We start from the raw sequence: 20,373 nt of genomic DNA on the forward strand, positions 1-20,373 counted from the left end.
GAAAGGGTCCCTCAACCTCAGTGTTTTTCAGTAGGGCACTCAGCGGATAATCCAGATATCTGCACTTTGAGGCCCATATGTTGGGAGAAATAAAATCATCATTAGAACAATATTCACCTGGACATAAAAGCCAGTTTCTTTCTAACTGCACCTAGTTATGATTTATTCTAATATTATGTTCCCTGGTTGTCATCCTATAGAAAGAGTGGGCCAGATATTTACAAGCAGGACCAGTAATTAGAATATTTACTGAAGTTTGGTAAAGGTGAGTGTATACCTCCATTTGTTCTTGATTGCATGATCACTGCAGCCCACCATGGCTAGTAAGTGCCCATAGGTACCACATTACCAAACCAAGCATTACTAAGAAGCCATGTGGCTTCTAGCTGTGTGCAAACCCAGGGAGGGCGGATTACTGGTTGACAAGCTATGAAGAACTCATGGGCTATTTTAGGGTTGCAGGTGGTCGTCCAATACCCCGACAACACATCCTTCTCTGGGATTGCAGTTATGGCATGCCAATGAATATTCAAAATAGCCACGACCACCGCCACAAGGGGAAACTCACTCAATGTGGTTTATCCTTATATTTCAACCCAGCCAGATTCTTCTTCAGTGGATGGAAGCAGCTTGTCTGGGGGAAGGGGGGTGGATGGGTAGGGCAACAGTTCCCTGTATCCTTTTTGTAGCAAAACTGCTGCTACTGGTTGCGCAAGGAATAGTTGTTTAGCTAGTACGCCATTTGATTTTCCCATATTCCAAAACTTCCATCAGCTTTTAATAATATATTGATACCTCTGAGTTTTCAATATCATACTTTTTCTTGTCACCTTTGCAACAAATCTGTAAGACAGGTAACCAAGTGTCTACTCAGCCCTACAGTACAATCCTATACATGTCTACTCCATATCCAGTCCCATGTTGCCAGATGGGACACACTGTTAGATAAGTGGGTCTAGGTAACTTGCATGGTGACAATTGGCAGCAAGATCCCTGTCGACTAAAGCAGCCACGTTTTCTTGAAAAAGAAAAAAACCTTCTGAACCCCCGGACCTTTACAGAATGGATGCCTCTCTTAACCCGAGTGGTGGGGCGGGGGAGATTTTTTTCCCTCTTTATTTTAAAAAGTGAGAGAAGGGTAAACATGTGCAGGATATGTAGCAGTGAAACCCAACTTATTTCTTCAGAAATTAACTGAAGTGTTAATGCCTCTGAACATGTGTACAGCACTGTTCTCATTTGCCAGGATGGGATCAATGGGCAGCAGAAAAAATCACTAAGACAAATATGAGGACTCCTGTGCATTGGTTATACCTTGATTTTAAAGGAATATCTATTGAAGGGAATGAAATAATGATAAACATGGGTATCTACTTCCTTGTCCTTGTGTTCTGGTAACTGGCAAGCAAGATAAGCCTGCTGCCCATGCTATATAGTTTCAACATGTAATGAAGTCAGAGGTTTATTACTGTGACTGTTTTTAGATATTCATGCCGGTACTGTAAACAAATAACATTGCAAGCCTCTCCTAGTATTGCAATGTTTAGATATCCTGCAACATTCTGGGGTTTTCCCAGTTTCCTGTGCTAAATTTAGAGATGAAAATGTGATTTTTAAAAGAAGCTTACAAAGATTTCAATTAGTTTTATTTATTAAGCTTGGAGATAACATCACTATTCAGATCACAATAAGCTTTTAAAAAGAAAAGGGGGGAATGCAATTGGGACAACTTCCAGGACGGTATCTCTTAGCCTGCAAACTTGTGCACACACCAGAGTACACACTGAGAATCTCTGTTTTTAGGTACCCTTATAAATTTGGTCAATAAACAATACAATCTACAAAGAGTGGAAACTTAGATAATTATTGCAGCTTCTGTGAACTAGGGCTTCTTGAATGAGAAATTTCACGTTCTTCTGCATGTGGATTACTACTATTTATTCTGAAGATACTCTTTTCCAGTGAACTGTAGAAACAGTTAACGCAATATAACCCAAAGAACGTAGAAAAACACTGGTGAACGTTCCAAGAAAGCGCCAATATCGCTTGCCTTTGAAGAACAGCGTGCGACAACCCCAAGGGAAAGATTTCTGAAAAGATACCAGGGATTATTCGGTACAATGTACCCATCTATAATCAAGCGCGGTGTGGCGAGGTAATGGGGGAAACAAAGAATTCGAGACTTAAACATCAATCGCAAAGGACTAAGTTCGGCGCCACGGTGCGTTTCTTCCTCTTCAGGAAAAAAAGCGCTCTAAAATAGAGAGGGAAAGGCGCTCCGCGGGCTCCCAGAGCCGTTCTCACGGAGTTGGACGGGACTTACAAGGAGCGCAGCTTCCCAGTTTTGCAAGCGGCTCCACGTGGGCCGCCCTTCCACTCACCAGGCTACCGTGCCAGCTAGAAGCCAATAGGCAGCGGCTCTGCCTTCTCCTTTTTCTCTTGCTGGTGCCGCTGCTCCATTTTCTCGCGATAACTGGCTAGTAAACAGATAGCTCCCTCCTGCTCCTGCCGCTGCTGCCCTCCCTCCATTAGAGGCACCGGAGGGGGAAGTGGTCAGACGCTCTGGCTACGGGCAGACAGCGTTGAGAGGGCGAAGGAAGCCGGCTTGGCGAGAGGGCGAGAGAGAGGCACGCAGAGGTGAGTGCGCATGCAAAGGGCAGAGGGAAGCCTTTCCCTCCTCCGCGGCAGAAGCAGCCCCCGAGCCGCCCCCTTCCCCAAGTGTGCAAAGGCTTTTTCAGAGGAAGGTGGAAAGGTTGGGAGAAACGAGACTTGTTCCACTTTGGTGCACTGTCACACCTACGGGGAGGTCATATGGGGAATCTCTTCTTCACCGCACGCACGCACGCACATTTCACCGTCGTGAGCTCTTCTCCGGAGCCATAGCGGTGGAGAAAAATTCTAGCTGGTTCTGCTCAGAGAGAAGCAGAGATTGGGGAGCTGTTTCAGAGAGAGTGAGAAGGAAAGAGGGGGTGTATCTTTAACCGATATTATCCGTGCTGTAAAACAAAGGCTGTCGTTGACTCTCTCATTTCTCTCTTTCTCCTGATGATACTTTTCCTGGTGCACCATTGAAGTGTGGGGTGCAGTGGCTGGTTGTAGGGGGAAATGGGGTGCTTTGTTGTCTGTAGCCTGTGTATAAGATTAGGTGGTCGAGAAGGGCCTTTTTTCACCTGGGAGGCAGGGGTGGCAGCTAAAGGGCAAGCTCTGACTCAGTTGTAAACCTACGTGTTCCAGTATGAATGAGGGTCCTTTAATTTGCTTATTAACCTGCTTGTTTCAGAGCCTTTTTAAGCTGGTAAAGGTTTATTGCTCAGCTGAAAGCAGGGGAAATGTGTGTGTGAGTGTGTATGTGAGAGAGATTGGCACATGTGCTAAGTCACCTTCACTTTCGTCCCAAAGCCTCACGGATATGCATAATCGGTTGGTTTGGATTTCAGGTGAGTGCCTGGTTAAACCATACTGTGCACTTATAATACATAGGATTCCTAGTTTTGCCAGTAACTCCTGAAATACATTCTTTCAGGTTAACTCCTTCTGAAAAGTTGAAACATAAGTATTATGATGCAGTTTTATATGGACTTGGCAATAAACCCATTAATTTCCATCGGTCTTTCAAGTAAACTTGCATAGGGTGATGCTGTTAGGATTGCTTTATTAGACCTTCTTCATTGACAGTTCCCAAAGGTTTTGCTACGAGAATTCGCAGGTTAAAATGTCCTTCTGCCGCATATCCTCACTGTAAACCATTATGGTACCATTTTTACCGGTTCTGATAGAAAAGTTTTGGCACCTTGGAGAGTTTTGGCACCCTTGTTACAGGGTTTACTGGTATGATGTATAATATCAGGTTTACATATTTGCACTCCTGTTATTTTAAAATTCCAAATTTAAGAGGTGAAATAAACCTAACTTGAACCGATGAAACAATTTGTTTTATAACCGTTTGAATTCCCTAGAATGATGTTCAACATCCATTAAACTTGAGGGGAAGGTTAACCTGGATTCTTGGTTCAGCCATGTAGTATTGTTGGCTGAACATCTACATTGTCTGTCATTTTCAGCTGAGTTAGGAGAAGACTTAAAATGCATAAACATTTCGTTAATTTTTTTCAGAGGTAAAACTACTTCTTTTAAAAGAAGAAACTTTAAATATGCAGATAATATGTTCATAGTACATGAAACTAAATAGGAGAATAAGTTTGTTTATTCAGGAATCACTTTTTTAAAATGTTCTTAAATTCATAGAACTCAATACTTCATAATTCTGAAGCATGTGTTGAGATCATGTTTCCTTTTGTGCTTCTGTACAGAGGAGCAGGCAGTTCTGTTTGGAGAGTGTTCTTTCTGTGTGTACTTATCACAAATATCCTGCTGCGATGCAGACTGCAGTTCTGCAAAGTCACTTTCTGTAGATCAATCTCAGTAGGGAGGATATATGAACTTCTGCATGGTTTATTCACATGGTATGGGATATGCTCTGAAATGTGCTATGTGAAGATAAGTATATATCCCATGCCCTATATACCAATCAGGAGAGACCAATTAAATACATGTTATTTAAAAAAAAACAAACCCCTAATTAAAAGCATTTTCTGACTTTTGGACGCTTGCTGCCATTTGCATTAACTTATTGATGTGCTTTGGCCAAACTAGTTAAACCTAGTTTAAACTAGTTAAAATTGATGAAGGAGCTTTGGGCATTGTGTGTGTGTGTGTGCGTGCACATGCATGACGTACATCCACATCCAATCATTTATGTTACACATATAATAACATAAGCCATTTTGGATATAGTCCAACACAGCAGCAAGACTGATGATTCTGGGAAGCTGTAAGGGCAGGATAAAGGCAACAGTCTCTTTTGTGGTTGCCCACTAGCAGCTGGCATTTAAAGGCATAGCACTATTGGAATAGAGGTTGCATTTGCTACTTTGGCTAATGACCATTTATAGAAGAGCTGACCTCCATAAATATATATGACTCCACTTTAAAATCCTCTTGAGGCAGTAAGATTAGTCTTTCCATAGTGTGGATGTGGCTCTGGCTTCATTACAATTGAGCTGAGATGTGAATCTTGGAGGCACCAGCGTAACCATATACAAACAAGAGTAAACATGCAAGGAACACATGCCTGAATTTAGATTTGGAGCTGGGTTAAAGCCAACAGTATCCCCTGCCATTGCACAAAGCATTTCTAACAGAAGTTTGTCTACCCTTTTCAGAAAAAGACATTGTGCTAGTCTTCTACATCCCTGATTCTAGTGTTCCTGTACTTGCTAATATTTAATATTTCTCTCATTTAAAGCCACTGTTTCTTGTTCCATCCTTGCTGAAAAGGATGTGCTACTGATCTTCCTAAGGGAAACGTAATTATAATTTGCTCCTAGCAACTGTTTATCCTTTTTCTTTTCTTGGTTAGTGATTGCCAGCATCAGTATTCTGAGTGACTTCTCTGTTCTCTAGACCAGAAGTGGACAAATGATGGCCCTCCAGATGTTATGGCCTTCAACTCCCATGATCCCTCATCATTGGCTATGTGAGCTAGGGCTGATAGAAGTTGTGAGCCAAAATGTTTGGAGAGTCACAAATTGCCCACCTGTGCTGTCGACAGATGTCACAGGATGAGCAGAGGTGTGGGTAAGTCAGTACCACACATCACTAGGAAATATGGAGCATTTGTGCTTAGGCACTTCATAAAAAATCCAAAAGAGGACAAACTTATTTTCCTAACAAATACAGATGTGGGTTATTTCAAACCAAACCTTGATTAAGATTTGATGGGGGCAAATAAAATTGCTCTGCCATTTGGCAGCACCATGGATAAAGATTTATGTATGTCTCTTGACCTGTGATACTCTTTTATGTGTCAAATGTTTCCAGATTTATTCCTGTTCTACATTTTTAATGAAAATGTCTTCAGATTTTCTGAAAATATAGGGAGATTAAAACTGTGAAACAGCTTAATCAGAAAGCATATCCTGAAAGATCTGTAAAGCTCATCTGTTACGACAATAAGAAAAATTACCTTAAATGCAATATTCATCACTTTCATGCAAAGAGTAAACTTGTATTATGTAGCAAATTGTTCAGTTTTGTTAATCTAGAGGATGTTATACTTTGCTAATGATGGCTGGCATAAATCAAACAACCTATTGAAAACAAAATCACTTAATCTTCCCTCCTCATTCATTTTAGTGTATAGTTACATTTAAAGATCTGCTATCGGCGGTAATTGCATTATTGCTTTCTTCAGAGGATGAGTTCTGTAAACAAACAACACAACTGCATTTATTCGTCTAAATATTTATCTCAAATCTTCTAAGAAGTATGTTGAATATATCTGTATCCAGGAATCTGTTGGGTACACATTGGAACACTAAGAGAAAAGGCAGCTTCAGGGAAATACTTAACACCTGGGTCACAGTTGGTTGCCACTGCCACGTGCTGTTCAGCTCTGTATGTTTGGCCTAGTACTTGGATTGTAAAGAGGGTTTTGGCCATTGTCAGAGGCAGAGCACCAGTTCAGTTGGTCTTATCCAATTGAGCAAATTTGAATGCCTTTTGGCAGTTGCTCTGTCCGTCCATCTGCAGAAAGAAGAGAACAAAAGGCCACTTTTCTCTGAGAATAACGGAAAACAAAAGCTTGGATGGGGAACCAGAGTACCTCAGAGGCTTTAATCCTTCTTGCATTTATAGTTATTTGCAGTTTTATATCATGCTTCTTTCTGCAATACTAAAGCTGATCTTGTCAATTTGGTGATTTATTTTATAGATAGTGACATTTCTGGCTAAATTAACACTAAAGAAATACTGGCATATGGGGCTCTCTATTATGCTGGACTCATTGCACTCAGGTTCTTAAACCTAGCTGTGGTGAGATGCTTCCTGACTTGGTAAAAGAAAGTGATTAAATGCCGATGAAACTTACTTGCTTTGCAATGGGAACTCTGAATGTTGTCAATTCTCAAAAGTCATGTACAGCCTTTTTGTAGGGGCTTGTTCCACCTCCTAGAATACGACTTTCAATGGCTGTAGCCTCAGATTCTGAATTGGAACTGGAAGGGATTGGTATTCCTAGCTAAAATGCCAAGATCAACGGATTCATAGATAAGCCAGGTGCCCAATGAGAAATAGACAGCATCTATTTCTCATTGGGAAACTCGGATAAGCATGCAGATTTAACATACTTAGTCCAGTTGTACAGTGCCAGATTAAAAGGGGAGACCAACTGAGTCATGTCAGAGGTTCCTGGCAATTGGCCCATAAGCAGCATAATCCACGCTGAAGATGGAGCATATACTTTTAATTGGGAAGGGGGGAGAGGGAGGAGACATATTCACTCTGGAATCAAGTTGATGTCATTAAACTGCATTTCCCGAATAACCAGCATTCTAACAATGTTTTTTGTTATTGACATTTGCAGTACTCTCTTTTGTATCACAAAGCCAGCCTAGCTGGCCAATTTGAACATAATGATTTTAGTTAGAAAGCCTTTTATTCTGATCTTCTTGCAGGGAGAGATGGAAGAGAATACTGGCACGCAATGTGTTCTACCTGTAGACCCATGGTATGGAAGTCTTATTTGTGCTTCCAGCTCATATAGCTCTTCAGCCATTAGTGCTGTGCATAGTTCATCTACAAGTGGCCTTTTTAGAATGCCTTATAACTAGAAATGCATGTGTTTCATTCTTGACCCAAAATTAAATCCAAACAGTGATGAACTGTGGGTACCCTTACGCTCATACCCCACTTGTGGGATCCTGTGGACAGCTGGTTGGCCACGGTCTGAACAGAATGCTGGACTAGATGGTTCATTGATTTGATTCATGGGTCGTCTTTCTTAACTGCTTGTAGAAACTTCAGAAATAAATGAAATTGGGAAGCGCTCATTCTCAGTGCTGCAAGAATAAGACTAAAAATAGTAACATTGTAACGAACACTTACCAGATGCAAGGCACCAATCTAAAATGTTTGATGGTTTATCCCTTTGAGATTATTGGAACTAATTAATAAAGGCACACTTCCATCTTAAGTGCAATTTTAGATATGTTTATTAATTAAGTAGCTAGAGTCTAGTTGCTAATAGATGAGTAAATTTATCTCATTACATATTGGATTCTCTCTTTCCTCCCTTTTAAAAAGTTGTTGTGCTTTGAAACTTGTTTTGGAAAAGCTTGAACATGATTGTAGTTAAGACAACACGAGCAAAGTATATTGAAGAAAACCCTTTCTTTTAAATAGCCAGGTTCCAAGCAAAAGAAAATAATTACAGTTGACAGCATGGGTGGCATTGCAAGAAAAGAAACTAGTGGATTTATTATCCTGTGTTTAAATCTTTCTGCAATCTAATAGCAGATATAAAGATTCAGGTTACTCAGAATCATTGGGAACCATTGCCTGAAATTATAGCTAGAGCTAGAATTATTGCAACGTGGATGGGGATATTAATTATTCCATTCATATCTTGCCTTATCAACTGCTCTCCACACCATTTTGAGAGCAGGCAGCTCACAAAATAGATTTGTTGACAGGTAGAAAGTTGATTAAAATAACAAAACTAAACCACTGACATTGCAGCAGAGGGACAGGACAAAGCAGTACCATAAAGCAGTCCTTTTTAGATTGCTGCTGCAAAGGACATTCACTGAAATAGCCAGCTCTTAACTAACTTTTCTGGCCTCCTGCAAAATGAAATAATAATTCTGATAAGCTTTCCCAGAAAGGACATTCCACATACGGAAATTTCCCCTTGTTCCCCAAATCAAAAGTGGGACACACCTGCTTTGACAAAAATACATGCAGATTTATTTTTGCATTTTACTGGGAGATTAATGAAAAGAGATCCAGTGTAATATGTAGTTGGACCCTGAGTGTGTACTGTCACATTCAAAAATGCACATGTATGTAGCCACAAGAAATGTTAAGATATTGAGGGTGCAGTCCTGTGGATGTTTAGATGAGGAAAAAGGCATTACAGCTTCCAGCTAGGAACTGCAGAACCCCCCCTCCCCGTTTTCTTTTTTTTTTTGTCTGAATATCTATAGGAAGTGCATTCTGAATAGAGTTGGTATTTGGTAACCAGCAGAGTACATGTGGAGATTAAAATATCTATCTTTACCCAAAATTTTCAAGAAACGCAGACACTTCCAGACACTTCACACATGATTGCAAATAACTGAGAGAAGTCATGTGTGAAGTGGCTGGAACTAAGTTTCTTGAATGACTTGATGGATTAAATATTTTAATCTTTGCACATTCTACTGCTTACTAAATACCAACACTTTTTAATATGTAACTTTTGGAAATCTATACCTTAGCACAGGTTTTCTGTAAGAGCACTTAGAGAACCATTTCTGACAAGCTGGTTGTATTCAAAACAATTTGTTCTCTGAATAAGTGTTTCCTTATTTTGTTTTAGCCTTGTCTCTGCAGTAGTTGTCTAAATGTGTTCAGCTGAAGAGAAAGAGTTTCAAAGTAGATGTTTGTTGATGATTTCAGTATGGTAATTGTTGCTGGAACTTGCTAATATGGCATATTTTTGTGTCTATGAAGAGTGCGGACTACCTGTTCCTTGTTTAAACTTTGCTTATTATTTTAAAGGTTTAATTCAGTAGTGACTTTGATGTGTCTGGGAAGCTAGTGGAAATAGATACAGATGATAAATGTAACACCTGCCTCAGCTGATACACTTGAGGTTGCCACTGGTGGGTTTCTGCCGCCTAGCCAGGGTTCCGACAGTGAGGGATGAGGCAGATCAGAAGGCTGTATCCAAGTATCAGTTGCAAAAGGAAGGCACTTGCTGTGTGGAAATTGGAGAAGCATAGAAGCACTCTACTGTAAGGCAGGAAAGTTGGAAGAATGGAATGAAAGCTGCTGATTCTAAACAACCAGGAAAGGGGATAAAGTGTCCTGAGTTGCAAGCAATAGATCAGTACCAGAATGTTCAATACCAGGTGTTTTCTGAAAGCTATGGTCAGAACAACTTGGGACCTGAAGAATTGCTGTTGGAATCATAGGTGGTGGGCAAGCCTGTGGTTTCTCATGCTCTCTCACTTGTACTTGATCTCCATATTCTCCCTCAGAACCTTTTTTGGCAAGCATAAGCTTCTTTTTTTGTACTTTATGCTATGAGTCAATTTACCTGCCTAAGCCACAGTACTACTTAGGAAGCCTGCTTCCACTTTTGCATTATATATAATCCTTTGATTATATACAATCCTTTTGTGAAGAGAGACTGTCCCTGTTTACATGCATTTATTCCTTTAAGCCATTAATAGACTACTTTGTCAATAAAATGGCTCTGAACACTACATACAACTGCATTCAGATTACAAATACAACTAACATGTTAGCTCCTCCTTTTTTCCTAAGCACTTTGTGCATGTGTGTGCACGCATGTGCACCTTTGAGGTGACTGTTATTTCTGTAATAGCTGCTGGATACATAAGAAGCTGTCCCAAAAATGTACAGGGGATTCTTGACCCAGCAGCTTAAACCGTAAGAACATGAGTCAGACCACTGGGTCATGTAGTTCACTTTGTCTGCACTGGCAGTGTCTGTCCAGGGTTTCTCATGGGTGTCGTTTTCATCTATACTTGAAAATGCCAGATATTGAACCTGGGACCTCTAGCATGCAAAGCATGTGTTTTACCACTGAACTGACACATCCCTTTAGAAATTAGCTCCAAGAAGTGTTTCTGACTGTTGAATTTAGTTTTTTTTTAAATGTCTCGCCTTTCTACCAAATTACACAGTTTAGGCACATGACGGAGTGCTTGTACTTGCATGTCATCTGTGGGATATTTCTTAGTTTAGGACTCTCATGAATAACTTCTTTGAGGTGCTAGTTTTGTGAACTAACAGGTGAAGGTTGCTTTTGAAACCATGCAAGAGATCTGCTTTTTCATTTTGTTCCCCTGTCCCCTTTGTGTATTCGCTTTCATCGCCTCCCCGCCTTCCTTCAATGACTGGTTAATTGACTTTAGTCCTACAATGTGTTTCCCCTTACACTTACTGACTTTCTGAAATTCTTCTGCCAGAAAAGGCATGGCTGGATTTTTACTGGAAAGGTTATTTTAAGGGGCTTCTTTCCTGTCTTGTAGTCATAAAATAATCCTGCCAAAACATTGTGCACTTGGTAGGCTGTATTAAATAGATTCCATATTTGTCTTGGATAGATGACGAAGCTTCAGTCTGGAGCAACTGTCGTTTGGGTGCAGTTTCCTTGTATTCAAGGGTGTTGATTATGTTGTCAGCAAAGCACCTGACTTATGAAATGAAGTCACACAGAAGCATACCATTCTTTTTCTGATTCACTGCTCTTGCACCTGTGTGCAAGAGCAGTGTGGTTCCTGTTCTGCTGCTGATAGCAGCAGCAGTAGATTAAGGGGATGTGTGCAGTTTCTGATGTTCTTTTTCATTCATGTAAACTTTGTCTTGCTCCGGCCAGTGCATATAAAAGCTTTTTGAACAGTGTGCAGTGAGCTCTATAAATATGTTTAGAAAGAATAAGATTGTCTTTCCCAAATGTATGAGACAAGACAGAAAGATATCACCTGACTGCAACAGCTTCAAGGGTGTGTTTACATAATTGCATACCACTGGCTTTGCCCATTCCTAATGCCCTTCAGCCGTTTGGTTGTTCACAGAACAACAGGGTGAAGTGAAGCTGAAGCAAAACATAAAGAGCTGATTAATCAGCAGGGGCATTCTTCATCTTTTTAAACACACCTTGAAGGTTAGGATATTAGTGTTTCCAACCCTAGCAGTGACTCAATAACTTGAGACAGTGGACAAAAGCAAATCAAAACAGTAACTGAAAAAATGCATGATTCTTTGTCTACAAATGTAACTAAGCTCAGGTTATTATTTTGGGATAATCCTCAATTAAAATTCTGTATCCCCATGGTGTAAACACTACCAGATGTTAGGTTGTTCATTGAAAAACTGTTACTTGGAAGAGAGTCTGTGTAGCTTTTTTTTTTTTTTTTTTTTTGTGGGGTGGCTACCATTTAATTCAGAGATTAAAATGTAGTATATTTGAGGCAATCTGCAAGGCACTCTTTACTGTACTCTAGCAATGGCTCTACATTGACAGAGAATGTAGTTTTTTGAGGTTTTGTTTTGGAGTAGTCATTATATCAGGCTTTTTTCTTGCTTTCCTCTCTAGAGTATATGACATTAAAGGCCCAATCCAGTGCGTGTCTAGACAGAAGTAAATCTCTAGAACTTATCTAAGCATGCATAAAATCCCCCCCAGCTTGCTTTGATTGTCCAACAGTTATTTGCATTTCTGTTCTGCCTGTACTTCAACCCACTTAGATTGGTGTACAGATGGTTCCCCCTACTCTGTTTTATCTTCACAGTGACCCTGTTGGTAGGTTAACTTGATAGTAACTTGCCCAAAGTAATTGACTAGGTTTCACCATAGCTGAGGATGAACACAAGGAATTCCCCTTCCTAGTCTGTCATTTTAACCTAGACTTCTCCAACTTGATGTCCTCCAAATGTTTTGGGCTACAATATCTGAAATTCCTGCTCATTCGACATGCTCTATGGTGTTATTGAGGAGGTTGTCTCGCTTGTTACAGTCTGGCCATACACTTTAGTTCTCGTATGAGAATTCTTTCTGTTGAGAGTTTTGAAGGACTCCCTCTTCCTTTTCCGAACAAGCAGAGGAAACAAATTATCAAGGGAGTACTATATAAACTTACAGCAGTGAAGCTGGTGTTGGCCTAAGAATATTTTGCTGTTGCTCAGGATATATCAGTTTTGTGATCTGTATGCTAGTTAGTACATTTATTAATACTGGATACATTGAGAAATTTAGGATGCATTTCTGAAAAACTGGCTTGTAAGTATCCATTAGTATGGTTGCCTAGTTCAATGACCAGGTAGGAAAGGAAGCCCTTGCAAAAGTTATGTCTGATACATACAAAGTTTCAGCTGATATAGAACCTGACTAGTTTGCATGAAAATGCAGCTGTCTGTGTCCAAGCAAAGACCAGCTGATAAAGAGCATTACTCTGGTGCTTCAGTTTCTGCATTGATCATCCAGTCTTTTCCAGGCTCAAATAAAGGAGTTAGCTATAGCTGGTTTATCTCTGATACATCTCTCTACATCTCTTCCCTGTTATGAACTCTTGAGATCTACCAAATGGTATTATTTTTAAGAAATACATTATTTTTAGGCTGGTGTTAAAGGATAGAACCCACTGCATCTGCAATATCCATTAAGACTAAGAAGACAAAGGTGAGCTGAGGGATTCTGTGGCAAGGATTGGGACTCTACCACAATTTGATGAGTATTGTTTCTGATTTGGTGCCCTTTTGAGGCTGTATAAAATCTACTTCTCCAATATTGCTAAATGGGCCTTGCAAGGGGGGTACTACTAACTTAGTGATGTTCAGTTGGTCATTTTAATATCATTATTAGAAACATGGTCAATCCTTGGGCAAGCTGGATATAAATGTATGAAACAAATAGAGAGCCTCCCTTGAAGCAATGTCAGGCTGACATGTTCAGGCTGGCCTTTAATGCTCAGAATTTAAGTCAAAAGAGAGTGGAGAAATTTCTGTGAACTAGATAAAATCTTATACTGACTTGTGTTACTTCTTGGAATGAACTGCAAAATGGAGTGTTGTTCACCTAGGTATACATTGGACTAATGAAAAATGTATGAATGTGTTAGCTAAAGTAGTTCTATGAATTTGTTTTAAGAATTAAACAAGTTGTATAGATTATGTCACTTGATGGCCTTGAACCACTTTGGCGTTGAAGCATTTTCAGAATCTTTTTGTTTTTTCTGCTCCAAGATTTCATGAACTGAGAAGACAAACTATTGGTTCATCCCCATGCTGTGAATAGCTCTAGCATATTTTCTTGTAATTCCATAGTCTGTTCTTGTATTCAGTTAGTGTGACCAGATGAGTGATGTGACTGTGTCCACTTTTACTTATAGAGCCAACGTTATGGGCATTCCACAGAGCAGAATTACTTTAAATATCCCAAGCATTTCTGTATCTTTTTAAAAATAGGAAGGCTTGTGTGAAACAGAGCTAACTTTGTTCAGTTGCACTTGTTGCATTTTTTAGGATTGTACCCAGATACTTCTGACTGTTGATTTTCTAAATCTAAACCTGTAAAGGCACTTTCCAAATTTTAACAACTTATTGTTTGGTCCTTTAATAGGTACTGGGAAGTAAAGTATGTTCAAGTGAAGCTTATTCCAAGACAAGCACATTCCTTGTTAAACACTTTTAGCCAACATGTAACCATTTTTATCTTACCTGGTTTGTATGATGCAACAACCTAGCATGGGTGATCAGCCAAGAGGGATTGTTTGTGTTGTGTGAACCCAGCATGGTTTCTTACCCAACACCAACATGTTGCAGGAGGTGGGGAAGTTGGCAAACACATTCCTGTATTTATAAAGGCTCTGAAAACTAATTTCATTTGGCAATGTGATGCAAGAATGGAGATTTTCCCTTGGGTCAGTGGGCCAGTTGCAGAAAAGGTACTGATGTGGGGCCCGACACAGCAAAGGGCTTCTGTCAGAAAGACACCTGGGTTGTGTGCCAAGGAGATGAAGTAGATAATAAGGCATGGCAAGAATGCTCATCTGTTGGGAGTACCAAGCATTTTCATTGAAAAACCAACTCATGGTGGCTTATTCAAAGAGTGGCTTAGTGTGATGTATGACCCACCCACTATTTTCAGTGGAAAAGATAAGATTAAGTCTTTCATTGAAATGAAAGGCACATAAGGCTATAATTTAGTTGTGAGAAAGTCTCACTGAATTCAGTTAGAGTTGCTTCTGAATAAAAATAATAGAATCCTGCTGCAAAAGTCTTTTGGATTTCACCGAATTGTTCCCATGCATTCTTATCCTTCAATTTTTTGTTGTAATTGTTGAAGCTCAAATAAATGTTCATTGATTTTTCACATGCTGGTTTTAGATGTTTTACAATTCTCATTTATTAGGGAACAAACGCAAGTGCATAGACTATCACCTTGGTTGCTGCTCTTCCTAGCATAAAGTACAGTCAAGCAGCTAAAAGATCAGAATTAAATCTCATTAGCAGGATACAGCAGCTAGGCTTACCAACTCTTCATTATTTTTGGTTGCCTCTGGTTCCTTCCCTCCCCTATAACCCTTCCCTTTGTGTAGGATTCTAGAAAAAGGAAGTAAGAGAACAGGTTCTCACATCACTTCCCCAACACCTAATGCCAACTGAGAAAACTGACTATTTTTAAATCCTATATTGGGAAAGTGGAACAACAGACTTGTACCACTTTTTCTTTGTAGAAAGCCACTGCTACAGAGTGAAGAAAATCCATTCTTGCTCCAAGTCATGCCAGAATACTTGAGGGAAGAGTTTTGTGTCTTGTTTATAGCACAGTGACAAAGCCCTCTCCCCTCTAAGTTATCTAGAATTCATAGAAACCTGGGACGATGGGAGAAGAACTTGGTGTCCATAGCAGGCAGAAGAGTAGCAAACTAGTGAATAGTTTGTGGACAGCTTCCTATTCATTAACCATGGACATATATTAGCTTAAGCACCTAGGTCGGACTTCTAGGTTCTGAATGTAGAAATGAGACCCAGCTAAACAGGTGAGTTATGGCTTTGTGTTTATACTCCTGCAAGTTAACTCTTTCAGAACAAAACTATACTATTTGGGGAAAAGGAGCACCTGGCTATAGAATCTACTTTAGAATACATTTACTGGAAGGGGCTGAACAGCCCATTGACAATTGTACTGATCACAGAAATTTAGAGCATTTCCAGACTGCCAAACTCTTGAATCAGCAGCAGATTTTCGTTTCACCATCACATACATCCCTTTGTCTCAAAACATTTGGGCAGGTGCCCTTTCGCATAAAGCAGAATTCCAGTCAGACTGTGAACATCAACCTGCAGCAGTCCTCCTCCTTCACCTTGAAAGTCTGGCTGCTCTGTGCCCCACCCACTGCTGGTGGAAAGATTCATGCCTTGAACAGCGTAGCGACCCATTTGGGCAGACCGAGTTGGCAGAGTTGACCTGGGGTGTGTGTTCGGCAGCAGATCTTCCTTTTCTCTCCAGGATGGTCTTCTCTATCCTCTACAGTGTGTGAATGTCTGTTCTTGGCAGCTGGGGGAAAGGTATTGCATCAAGTGTCATGACTCTGTTACCTCAGGGCATTTTGAATTTTGCAAAACATTCCACATCGTGACCTGTGATTTTGGTGGCCTCGGGTGCATCATAACATCAAGAGTTATGTTCATTCCTGCACCACCTGTCAGTGTGCTAAACAGACTACTGGAAAGCCTGTTGGCCTAATGCAGTCCCTCTCATTGGATTTCGTTGCAGACTTGCCTGCATCACAAGGCAAAATGGCTACTTTGGTAGTGGTGGTGGATTTATTGACAAAGATGGCCCATTTTATTCCTTGTGAAGCATTGCCCTTGGCCAAGAATACAGCAGAACTCTCTCTGCAACAGTATGTCCATTTGCATGGATGACCTGAGACCCTTATCTGAGATCATGGCTCTCAATTTACAGCTCATTTTTGGCAGGAAAAATGATATGTATTTCTCTATTTTGGAGGTGGAGCTTTGTTACCAGCTTACTCCCCCCCCCCCAAACTGAGTGTACTAATGCAAATGTGGAACATACTTCCAATGCTATGTCGTCTTTCAGCCAGATAACTGAGGGATGTTATTGCTGTTCACTTAATTTGCTTATACCAAAGCCCCACACGCTTTGCCCCCCCCCCACCTTTTTACTAATTTTGACTACCCTCTCAAGTCTCCCATGACACTTGTTTCCAGCTCGGTGCCTGCAGCCGCTGATTTTTTGAAAGAGCAGCGCTCTGTAAATGTTCTATTACAAAAACATTTTGAAAAGGCCAGACTGGATTACCAAATGGTCACAGATGTTCATCGCTAGCAGGGCGTAGAGTTGCAGGTAGCAATACCTCCCCCACTCCTGTCCCTGTAAGCAACCAGCTGCTTGTTCCATGGGGCCTTTTCAAATTGTGGGATACATCAGTGCTTTGGCTTTCAATCTGTTGCCCCCTTTCATGAAGATCCAGCTTGTTTTTCATCCTGTCTCATGGAAACCCACATTGTTGCCCTTCTTTTCCTCCTCCTCCCATCCTGGTGCAGACAGAGAAAGAGTTTGAGGATGAAGACTTCCTGGACTCTTGTTTCTACCAAGACAATTTGCATTATTTAGTGAACTGGAAAGGCTAAGGGGCAGAGGAGAATTTCTACATCCTACTGCATCTGATTTGATGGCATGGAGAACTTCAGGCTATGTTATGGTTGCAAGCTCTATTTGAGAGTCTGAGCCATTCTTGTTCCTTTCCTTTCCTTTCCTTTCCTTCTCCATAGAGACAACTTATCAGTCATGTCTCAGATATCTGCTGAGGTGATGGAAAAGAAAGATGCAAATAACAGAAACAAAATGCACCCCACCCCCACTCTGCTAAAGTTTTATAGAAATTTGAACTGGAAATTGTTCCTGCCCTGGGAATTTGTTTTGGGAATGTCCAGAGGTAGCTGGCATAAGCTGCCATTAATCTGACTTTCAGAAGTTGATTTATTCCAGATAATTTCAGTGTTTAAAGGTGAATGAGTTACATTACTCTTCCCCCCCCCCCCCCCCGTATCAGATATAGAGATTTATATCAAGAAAAATGTCCATATACCCATTTTTCCAACAAGAAAATTTTGTTAAGGAACTTGGGCTATTTGGCAGTCAGCTACATAGTCTGTAGCCAAATATTGGCTGGTTAAATGCCCTTTAAAAATGTTTAGCTGTCTTGTAGATCTTGTGCCAGGAACAAAATGGCTCCATTATATAAATGGCATGATCTTGAGGTGGAATAATGGCTTCTTTATGGGCACTTCCAGGAAACATGGGTGGTCCTTTCTCAAAACATCCAAGTAATAGGGTGGAATAAAGAAACACAGGGCGCTGATGACATTTTGAACAGGACTGTGCTGGCAATGTTGCCCAACTTCACTTGCTTATGTTATGGTTCACCAAATCATGCAGTACAGAATGGAAGCTTTTGCAATATTTTCCCTACAATTGTATTTTAAACAGGGTTAGCTGAGCAATGCTGGGAGTTGGACTTTTTTCTTACTAAACTTGCACAGGATTACTCTGTTCTTTGGTTTAATGGTGAGAAATCATGTTAGGAGGTGATTTACATAACAGAGATGCTGAACCTTTAGTATAGTTCTGGTAGATAGCAGTGAAAGCACAATTTCCTGGAAATCACCATTGCCATTTTTTTCAGGAGACAAGCTTCTGCCCCTAAGGTTATTGAAGCTAATTGTATTTGATAAGATCCCGAGGATTCACTAAAGTAAGGGTAGCTGATGGGGCTTTTGCATCCTGCCTAGCTCCATGTCCATTTCTAGACTAAATCGCAGGATTTCAGCATAGGTTAAGCAAAGTAAGAGAACCAATTTGCATAATTTATACCAGTGACAGGATCCAGCTTTTCTTGGTACAGAATTTGTGTTATCTGATGCAGAATTTCAGCTTTTACAGAAATATACTTAGCCTTGCTTATCTAAAATCAGGCTCATGAACTATCAGTGATTCTCAAATCTAGGATACACCAATGGCTAGTACTGTTCCTAGGTGTGCTTGGAAAAGAACCTAGAACTCAATCATCATTCTGTTGCTTCTCATTTCACTGTGTTGGGTCCTTGGGTAGTTGGTCTTATGATCTGGCCAGAACAATTGAGAGGCTTTCACAATTCTGTTGGCTATATTTATTATTTAAGCATTCCATAAATATCCCAGGATTCTTTTAAGGAGCATATGGCAGTAGACATGGGTTTTTCTCTCTACCATCTTATTCTCACAACAGCCTTGTGAAGTGGGTTGTGCAAAGAAACCTGTATCTCCAGCAGCTTACCATAGCCTGTCATTGTGGCATCTGCCAGTCAAGGATAGGGATAGATCCCCTGAGTGACACTACAACAACAGGAAGAAGGTGGAGGTTGGTTGGTGCTGTCCTCAGAAGAGACAGATAGGTGATGTGGGCCAGTGGCTTGTTAGGGAGAAGAAGAGCAGCTGTATGAGTTGGTGGTGGGATGCAGCCCTTGGTATAACATGTTTCATCAGATGGGAGCGCCTCTGTAATTTTCCTTCTTCAGAGTTAGAATCACCCACCCTATTTTTAGCTTGGTGGTTTAGTGACAGAATTCTTATCTGCTCTTTTCAGGCTTAATAAAAACCCAGCATCTTGGGTGTATTCCTTTTGATACTATCTTAGCTTGTTTCCTTGCCATTCCTATGTTTGCTAGTGATCACTAGAAATAGTGAAATAAATAGAAATTTATTATTTAGTGCAACTAAAGAAAGGGGCATTTTTCTCTTTGTTTGCCCTGAAACAACTACTTGGCACTGGAAATTTAGCCAAAAAAAATCAAAAACCCTTCTATAGATATTTCTAATTTTTAAAAGAGAAAACATTTTTCAACTTTTATTTATTAATAGGAGGATAAAAAGATCCCTGCTGAATCAGACCAAGAGCCTTCTAGTTCAGCACTTCATTTACACATTGGCCAACCAGCTATCCACAGAAAACCTCTATGCTGATTAAATTGCAGCTGCTATGTGTGTTGTAGCTGTGTTTTAATTTTTTTGAAACATTTAACAGCCCAGAGTGCCTCAGCTACTGGGCAGTATGAAAATTAAATAAGCCAACCAACCAGTCAACCCACAACCAGAGCAGGAGTATAGCAGTACCTTCTTGCTCATGTTCCCCAGTAGCTGATGTCCATAGCCATACTGTAGGTAACATACAGTGTCCAGGATTAGTAGCCACTGATAACCTTATCCTCCATAATAGCCTTATTTATCCAGTAAGTCTTTGAAGCTGTTCACATTGGTAAGTGTCACTTGAACTTGTGAATTCCATAGTGTAACTATGTATTGTGTGAAGAAGTACTTCCTTTCATCTGGTCCAAATCCCCTACTAATGAGCTTCATGGGATAACCTTGGGTTCTAGTGTTATGAGAACATTTCTACTTTCTTTTCCCCATGCATAGTTTGTCTTGTGTCCCAATGCTCACCTTTTACCTAAACCAGACAATCACAGATGTTGTTATCTTTCCTTGTAGGGGAGTTGCTCCAGCCCTTTGATATTTGTAGTTGTCCCTTTCTTGCACTTTTTCCAACTCTGTAATATTCTTTTTAGGTGCAAGTGATCAACCGTACATAGTATGGTTGCGTCATGTAGTGGTGCATTGGTACAGTGGGTATAATTTTTATTTAGCAGTTTTATCTTCCTTTTCTAATCATGTCCAAACAGAGAATGTGCCCTTTTCACAGCAGCTGCATACTGGACTGACATCCTCATCAA

General features: G+C 40.3%; 1 protein-coding gene across 2 annotated transcripts in view; it reads left to right on the top strand.

Moving 5' to 3' along the window:
* Positions 1 to 2,509: 2,509 nt before the first annotated feature.
* The window catches only part of STK38L (serine/threonine kinase 38 like), a 38,817-nt gene continuing 20,953 nt past the window's right edge, over positions 2,510 to 20,373 (top strand). For both annotated transcript variants that reach the window (XR_006414013.1, XM_044423416.1), the window contains exon 1: positions 2,510 to 2,637. The gene's annotated coding sequence lies outside the window, so the exon portion shown is untranslated. The remainder of the gene's footprint in view (positions 2,638 to 20,373) is intronic.

Source organism: Varanus komodoensis, unplaced genomic scaffold, assembly GCF_004798865.1.
Source record: "Varanus komodoensis strain SLA01 unplaced genomic scaffold, ASM479886v1 scaffold13_3, whole genome shotgun sequence".
Lineage (NCBI taxonomy): Eukaryota > Metazoa > Chordata > Lepidosauria > Squamata > Varanidae > Varanus > Varanus komodoensis.